Source organism: Muntiacus reevesi, chromosome 2 (assembly GCF_963930625.1).
Source record: "Muntiacus reevesi chromosome 2, mMunRee1.1, whole genome shotgun sequence".
Classification (NCBI taxonomy): domain Eukaryota; kingdom Metazoa; phylum Chordata; class Mammalia; order Artiodactyla; family Cervidae; genus Muntiacus; species Muntiacus reevesi.
In genome coordinates, this window is record NC_089250.1 from 175,067,624 (window position 1) to 175,076,027 (window position 8,404).

The window sequence follows — 8,404 nt, forward strand, 5'->3', positions numbered from 1 at the left end:
CCCAAGGCTGGGGACCCTCCCTCCCCCCACCTGGAGCGGTGACCTGAGGGCCACACTACGGGCTGGGGTGGGCGGCCTGGGTGTAGGCTCAGGCAGAGGCGCCGGCCGGGGGGTCGGGAGCATTGTCTGCTGGACTCGGGGTGTGCAGGGAGCAGGCGGAGGACGCGGTGGGGTGGGGGAAGGCCAGCCCTCCGAGAGGGTGGTGAGGCGGGAGCCAAGGAAGACGCTGGACCAGAGCACCACTTGTAGGGTCGGGGCCTCCAAGACTGCGCGGCCAGCGCCTCATTCCGCTCCAGCTCCCGGCGGGGACTCAGGCACCTTGGGCTTGGAACCGGCCTGGAACTGTGACCGCCTCCCACCGCAGGCGGCCAGGGAAACTGGGCCAGAGGGGTGCCGGGGAGCCACAATGTGGTCCCCAGGGCGGGCTTCAGCCGGGCGCCCCCCACCTTGGTCCCGTCAAGTCGGGGCCCTGCGAGGAGACAGGGGCCCCAGGCCTCTGCAGGGCTGACATCGCTGTCAGGGGAAGTGATCCTCCAGAATGATCCCAGAGCTGACCCGTGGGCGCCCGGCGGGCTTGCCCCTTCCCAGCTTCCTCTGGCTGCAGGGAGCTTTCTGAGTCAGCTGTGGTTGCTTGGACAATGTTCACGGTCACTGCAGCCTCCCTCCCCGGGCGCGGCAGGGAGGGGCCCTCAGACAGGAGGTCACCCTGGGCCCTGAAGGGGCCCTGTGGCTCTGCTGGTCAGACGGTGGTGGTGGACAGCCCCGCACGCAAGTGCGTCCTGGAACCAGGGTGGGGGCACTGGGGCAGATCCCCCCACCGCCACTGTGTGATGCAGGTCAGCTCACTTCCCTCTCTGAGCCTCAGCTTCCTCATTTGAAAATGAGACCGGGAGACACGCCCTACTAAGCCTGTGAGCCTGCAGCCACGCAGTCCCCCCACTTTCCTGCACACCCCCACCCCGCCGGCTCCGCTCCTCTCTGCAGTTGGCAGAGGGTGCTGAGGGGCCCTCAGTTCAAGGCCTGGCAGGCACCAAGCGGAGCGGCCCAGGGGCTGGCGGGGGGAGGTGGTCGCCCTTGCATTTGCGGGCAGGGTCTGTGAGCAGCCCACGGGGGCGGGAGCGGGGCCCCAGGAGCTTAACCTGGCAGGCGCACCGGCAGTTCCGTCTGCTGCTTCTGTCAATACGAGCCTTCCTGTTTTGGAGATTAAACCTCGGCTGAGCAAACAGCTTGCAAGGAGGCCCCTCCCTGCCACCTCCCTACCCTGGCCTGTCCTGAGGCTGGAACCACCTGGAGGCGGGGAGTGGGTGGAGGGCAGCAGGCCCGGAAGGAGCCCCCAACCCCTAGCCAAGCCCCCACACCACACCCCAGCCCTCGCCCCAGCCCCCACTGACCCCCGCCGCCTGGCCTTCGACGGAAGTCCCCTGTGTAATCCTTCCGCCTTCCCCACCTCCCTGCCTGCAGCATCCTCTGCCCTCAGGTGACCTCCTGCAGGAAACAGGGAGCGAGCTGCTGCTGGAGGCCCCGCTGCCAGGCACACGCCCACCTGCTGTGAGCCCAGGCCTGGCCGGAGGGCCACCCCTGGGGGCCCCACGAGGCCGAGCCTGGAGACAGACCTGTCGTTTCACTGGTGATTTCCCCTCAGCCTCCTAGGATGGTGGGTGGGGAGTTTTCTGTTGTTTGGGGCCCGTCTGGTATGTAGCAGGACACTGAGCAACATCCCTGCCTCCCACCGACCAGATCCACTCGCAGACCCCAGCGGTGTGACAAGGAAAAACATCTGCAGGGGGCCAAGATGACCATTGGGCGAGGGCGAGGACGGGTGGGGGGGGTGGGCAAGCCCTGCAGACAGTGTACAGACAACGAGACCGGGGCTGCAGAGGGCAGGCAGAGATGAGAGGCCCAGGCCGCCCTCTGACGCTGGCCTGGCCCAGGCTCTGTCCTGTCCCCCCACCCCTTCCCACCAGGGTCCACCCACCTCCAAGCAACGTGGCCCTGCCCTCTTCCGAAAACCCTCCGCAGCCGCCGAGGAAGGGAGGAGGGCGCACCAAGGCCCAGGCGGCCCCCGTGGCCTCCCAGCTTCCTCTTCTCTGACCACAAGGACACAAGGCCCGAGGGATGGACAGACAAGCGGGCAGCACAGCCTTGCCTCCTGTGTCTTGGCTGAACCGCAGTTGCCTCTCCTCCTTTGGTAAAGCCATCTGGGGCCACGTCCCTCTTGCTCACAAACCCTGTGGCTCCCCAGGGCCTCCGGGCCTGGATCTGAGGCTCCTGCAGGCCCGTCTTCCACCGCTCCTCTCCCCACGCCCCGTCTAAACACACTCTCTCCATCCCCCCAGGCGGCCCAGCCCTGCTCCCTTCCCCAGACGGCAGAGTGTGTGTGCCCAGTCGTGTCCGGCTCTCTGTGACCCCATGGACTATAGCCCACCAGGCTCCTCTGTCCGTAGGATTCTCCAGGCAAGAGTACTGGAGTGAGTTGCCATGTCCTCCTCCAAGGGATCTTCCTGACCCAGGGATGGAACCCGTGTCTCTTCTGTCGCCTGCCTCAGCAGGTGGGTTCTTTACCCCAAGCGCCACCTGGGAAGCCTCGCAGGGCGAAGGTCACCATCCTCTCCTGGAAGCCTCCTTTGAAGCCTTGTACCCCAGCCCTGGCATGAGGTGGATTCTCCCTCGCCCAGGCCCCCAGCACCCTTGGACCTGACAGAACTTCCAGCCCCTACCACCCTCCGTCTGTCTGGGGAATAGCTGGATGCCAGTAGGCTCCTCCCCGTGAGACTGTGAGCTCCCCGGGCCCAGGGCAGTGTCTCGGTCACCTCCTCCCTGCCCTGGAGCCAGATCAGATTGGAATGGAGCAAGGGCCCGGGGGTGTCCTTGGGGGTGAATGGACAGCCGGATGGACAGACAGACAGATAGGTGGATAGATGGGTCCCGTGGTGGCAGCTTATCCCCCTGTGGGTGTGACTGCCATGCCTGGGCACGGAGCCGCCCCCTCTTCCAGGCAGCCTGGAATATCGAAGGATGCCACCTCCCCCTGCCCCGACTCCAGAGAGCAGGATGGAAGATAACACCCTCTCGCATTGCCGAGGAGGGTCCTGAGGCCAGGGAGACAGAGACCAGCTCAGGACCACACAGGGCAGGAAGCAGGTTCGCTTGGAGCCAATACAGCCCCTAGCTACCTCCACGCGGCCCCCGCCCCTGCTCCCCCGTCCTGGGGTCTGGTTCCACCTCATGGCCACGGGGTCAGGACTGGGGCAGGGGATCGTGCCTGGAGCCCGGCAGGCAGCAGCACAGCCACGGCCCACCCCTGCCCAGCACAAGCCAGCCATTCTTGACAAGACAAAGGCCGGCCGGGGCAGAGCGGCTCTGGTGTCTCCCTGGTGGGCGTCTGGCCCCTGCAGGACGTCAGCAGTGGGAGCTGGCGGTAGGGCTCTGCCACTGGGGGCTGCAAATCAGATTAGCCGTGGCCAGCCCCGGCACGGCCGTCAGCTGCAGGCTCTGGGCCTGCTGCCCTCACCACGGGCACGAACCCTACTCCTAATTGTGGGACGGCCCGACCTCCCCGTGGGGGCGAGGGCTGCCCTCTTTCCTCTGTGGACCCCGTGTCCCACCTGTAAGACCAACGTTCTGAGTGGGACCTTCCAGGCCTCCTCCGGGCAGCTCGCTGGGAAGTGCAGGGGTTGTTGTGGGCGTCCACCTGCCCAGAGGCCCCGTCCCCGGGGCCGGCTCCGTGTTCCGTGGGCAGCCCTGCCTGACCTCCTTACCCTGAGACCCACATTCCCCTGAGTGGGGGTGGGCGCTGCGGAGGAAGGTGGGCTCTCCCGAGCCTCTGGACGACCCTGCGTGCACACGTGTCCATCCGTCCATCCGTCTGTCCATCTGTCCATCCGTCCATCCATTCGCCTCGGGGCCTTGTTCAGCCGCCCGGGCCAAGTCAGCCTGGCTGCTCTGATTACGCCAGGCCCCAGGGCTCAGGTCGAGGAGCCAGGCGGCCGGCACACACTGGCACTTCACACTTGCAGGGTACCAGCCCCTCGCCAGCCCAGGGTTGGCGGGACGGGGTGGGGGGCGGCGGGGGAGGGCAGGCACCAGCTACATCCCCAGAGCAGCATCGAGGAAAACCCCCGAGGCCCATAGACAGAAGGAAACCGGCCCGAGACCACACCGTGCGGGGCTGGGGGTGAGGGGTCCCGGGTGGGCAGGACCAGGCTGGGGGCTTGTCGGCAGCTGTGGGCTGTCCTTCTCACGGGGGCAACGCCACCCCAACAGCAGGAGCGGGAAGCAGCTGCTGGCTGCGCCCCCGCCCTCCTGCCAGCATAGACTCTGTCCAGAAGCTTCTGGGTGGGGGCCTCCCGGGCCACCGTGGCCATGCCACTTGCCACTCTCAGGAAGCCCACAGGCACCCTGGCACCCGGGCGCCCACGCTGCCCAAGCTCCCCCTTGAGGACTGGCTCTCGCATGCCGGTGTCAGAGGGGGCGCCTGAGCTCCCCAGGAGCACGGGGGTGGTCAGCGCCTCCCATCCCTCTCTGGGCTGTTCCCGGACGCCGAGCAGGACTGCCATGGATGACTTCCTCCCAGTTAATGGCTCACCCATTATGTCTCCGGGATCTTCCCAGGAAACAGCCACTCAGGGAGGCTAGCCCAAGGTTCCGGGGCCCACGGGGAATGGGCTTCTAGAGCCCTCTGGGACTGACTCCGTTTGCAGGGGGCCCCAAGCTGAGCCCCAACCGGGAAAGGGGGCCTGAGCTCAGATGGGTAGACAGCATGTCCTCCGAGCCTGATGGAGAGGCAGAGTAGGACTGCTCATGCGGGTCTCCTGACCTCGGCCACCTCTCCATCCAGCCTCACGGACAGGTCTCGAGTCATTGGGTCACCCGGCTGCCTGGGAGCCCCACATGGGCTGGAGCAGGGGCCGTGCTGAGCAGGGGTCAGCCACCCAGGTGGCACCAGGCCCAAGTCCCTGGGCGAGAGGGCCAGGCTGCCGGCGTTCTGACCCACTGCCCATCAGCCCCTTATACGACAGATGATAGCGTAATCCTCCTGTTACAGGTGGGGAAACCGAGGCTCAGAGAAGGTCCCAGGTCAAGGTCAAAAAGCTGAGAAGTGAAAAAAAAAAAAAAGCTGAGAAGTGGCCCCTCTGGGGTTGGAAAACGGTTAGTCTGGCTCCAGAAGCCCCTAGCCCCTGGGCTGTGTCCACATGCCTGAGCCTGGGGAGGGTCCTGGGACAGCAGCTCCCCCTCCCCCTTCCCAAGGGCCCTAAGGCACCCAGGGGCTTCCTGACAACCAGGTCAGCCCTCCCCACCCACTCCCTGGCTCCCCATTTCCTGTCCTGGGCCCAGCACCTCCTCTATCACCGCCCCCCCCCCACACTCCCTCAGAGCTGTTTGGCCCAATGGGTCCCTGGAGGGAGCCTTTGGGTCTAGGGTGAGGGCAGGGGAGGGGAGAGCCTCTGGCTGGAGCCAGGCTGGGGAAGGGGGTAGGGGCAGCTAGAGCAGCCACCCCCTCCAGTTTTCAGACCTCAAGGAGTCACCACGAAATTCCATTCTCCTGACAGCAAAGAGATTGAATCACTCTTGCCAAAGCCCACGGCCCCCACAAGAATGCTGCAGAGCTTCGTCCTGCTGTTCCCAGACAGGCAGTCACACCCAGGTCCCCCCACTCCCACCAAGCCCGGCTGCAGAGAGGTGCGGAAAAGCCCCTGCTGACCTCTGCGCCCCGTCCAGTTGCTCCTCCTCCTTGCTCCCTGAGCGCAATGCAGCAGAGCTTCTTGAGCCTCCACTTGCTTTCTGTACAATGGGCACATCACTCCCGCTGCCTGGTGGGCGGAAACCACAGCAGCCAGGACTATGGAGGCCAGGAGTGCCAGTGGGAGAAGGCAGAGATGCTCCGGGTGCAGAGCAGGGGTCCCACCCCTGGGGCGGGGCCACGGAGGAGCAGGCTCATGGGACATCGTCAGGGTCAGGCAGGAGTACAGATGGCATGGCTGTCCCTCCCTCCGCCCCCTTGCAGAACCCTCAGCACCTAGTGGTGCTGCTTAATACGGACACCGATGAAGGACCCCAGGTGCCCCGACTGCTCGTGCAGAGACTTCGGGGTGGGACGGTTTGGGGCTGTTAGAGAACTGGGAGGCATTGCAGGCAGAGGCACGCAATGGAGCTGGGACCTGGTGGGAGGGAGGTGGACACTGGGCCAGGACCTGAACTGAAAAGAGGCCATGCATGCATGCGTGCTAAGCTGCTTCAGCTGTGTCCCGACTCTTTGTGACCCTATGGACCACAGCCTGCCAGGCTCCTCTGTCCATGGGATTTCCCAGGCAAGAATACTGGAGCGGGTGGTCATTTCCTCCTCCAGGGGATCTTCCCAACCCTGGGATCGAACCTGCATCTTTTATGTCTCCTGCATTGGCAGGTGACTTCTTTACCACTAGCACCACCTGGGAAGCCCCCGGAGGCCATGCGGAACCATCAAAGGTTGGACCTGCGTGCATGATTAGAGCTGTGTGGTTTCTGAGTGGAGAATCAATACAGCAGGTAGGCTGGCAGGAGGACCCGAGTGGAGGTGGCTCAGGAGGTCCAGGGGAGAGAGAAAGGCTGTGGGGGAGGCTCCCTATCAACCTAGCCCAGACCTGGGATAGCAGTGGTGGTGGGGCGAGGGAAAGTGGGCACAGAGACCCTTCAGACAGGACTGGAGCTGTGCTGGGGCTCGGCTGACCCCTGCCCACTCCCACCTCTGCAGCCAGGAGAGGCTCCCAGGCTGCGTCCGGTCGACGGGGAGGAGTTTATGGCAGGAGGTGACTCCATGGGAGTCTTGTCACTTGGGCACAGCCAGCACCATCTGCTCAGGCATCTGCCTGCCTGGGGTGGCGCCTGCTAATTACCTTGGGGGTGGATACAGGAAGAGGCCTGGGAACTCCCATCCCCCACCGCACCCCATCATAGATGGGCAGGGGATAGGGCCCCAGGGCCCTAAGAACAAATGGGCCAGGTGAGAATTGCTGAACCGGGCCAGACACCTACACAATAAATCTCTTTTTTTTTTTTTTAGTTGCACTGGGTCTTAGTTGCAGCAAGTGAGATCTAGTTCCCTGACCAGGGAGGGAACCTGTGGCCCTCTGCACTGGGAGCTCCGTATCCTAGCCACTGGGCCACCAGGGAACTCCCTACACAATACATCTTTATAGGGTGCTTACTGTGTTCCAGGCCCTCATTTCTGCAGTTGACATTCAGGGGAGGGAGAAGGACCACGAAGGGTGCCTTGGAGCAGACGTAAACGTTGTGAAGAAAATGGACCAGTGGGCAGAGCCAGCGCTAAGAGGGGGACCAGTGTAGCCGAGGTGCTCCCTCCTTAGGAGGGGATGCGAGGGACTGCGGAGGGAGGGAGAGGAGACGCAGTCAAGCGGAGAGCCGCCCCTGGCCGCGCTTCCGGAAGACGCTGGGAGCCCTTGGCCACTTTCTCGCCCCTCACCCTCAACGCGGGCTGCCAGCGCGCATTCCTGCCGCCCCTGCTCGTGCGGTGGGCCGGCCTAGCCCGTGGGAAGGGCTGGGGGTGGGGGCCCGCCGTGTGCCGGGGAGGCGGGGCGGGGGCACAGCTGGGCCACCCGTATCTGGCCCGAGCGCAGAGGGACCAAATGGGACAGAAGGCGGCCTTTCATCCCGCGCGGGGAGGGGCGGCCTCGGCCTCGGATTTCGGGGCACCCACCCTCTCCCCCGCCTCGACGTTGGGCCGAGAGGAGGGAATTCGCCCGGGTCTCGGGATGTAATCTGGTAAGGCGTTTTCCCATTGGAACCTCGTGTCCCTACCTGTGGCTCAGCTGGCTAAGTCCTTCCTCGGTTTTATTAATAAGGGCTGCTCTGGACGGAGCGCTGAGGTCCGCCAATCCTGTGACCCGGCCTGCGCCAGCCCTAGCGGAGGAAGCCGGCTCTGGGAGGGGAAGTGCCCAGTGGGGAAGGACGGATGTCCCCCGCGGGACGTCTGAGCCCAGAGTCCCTGTCCCGGAATCGCCTCAGAGCGCTGAGGGCGCGCCCCTCCGTAGGCCAGACGTGGAGCTCCAGCCCCGCGCTGACCGGCCTGGGTTTTTCCCCTTCAGGGCCACCGGGGCGGGGCGGGCCCAAGTCCCCGCGCCCCCCGGCTGCCCGCGGAGGGCGATCCGGGCGGGACGGGGCGGGGCGTGCACGTGCGGACCGGGGGCAAGAGCGCAGGGCGCCGGCTCCTCGGTTCCCAGACCCCCGCCGCGGTCCCACGTGGGCGCTGCCGGGCGTCAGGGGCGACGCGCGAGGCCCCGCCCCCGGGGACCAGGGAGCCAGTGAGCTCGCGCCGAAGGCGGGGCCTCGCGCGAAGCCACGCCTCAGGGGCGGAGCCAGGCCGGGGCGGTTTAAGAGCTCGGGCCGCGGGCGGGGCGCCGTTGGACGT

General features: G+C 65.7%; 1 long non-coding RNA gene across 1 annotated transcript; it reads left to right on the forward strand.

Moving 5' to 3' along the window:
• Positions 1–5,063: 5,063 nt before the first annotated feature.
• On the forward strand, positions 5,064–6,669 carry LOC136158399 (uncharacterized). The gene is made up of 3 exons (XR_010661340.1): positions 5,064–5,148; positions 5,550–5,679; positions 6,404–6,669. It is a non-coding gene; the product is annotated as an uncharacterized lncRNA (long non-coding RNA).
• The last annotated feature ends 1,735 nt before the right edge of the window (positions 6,670–8,404 follow it).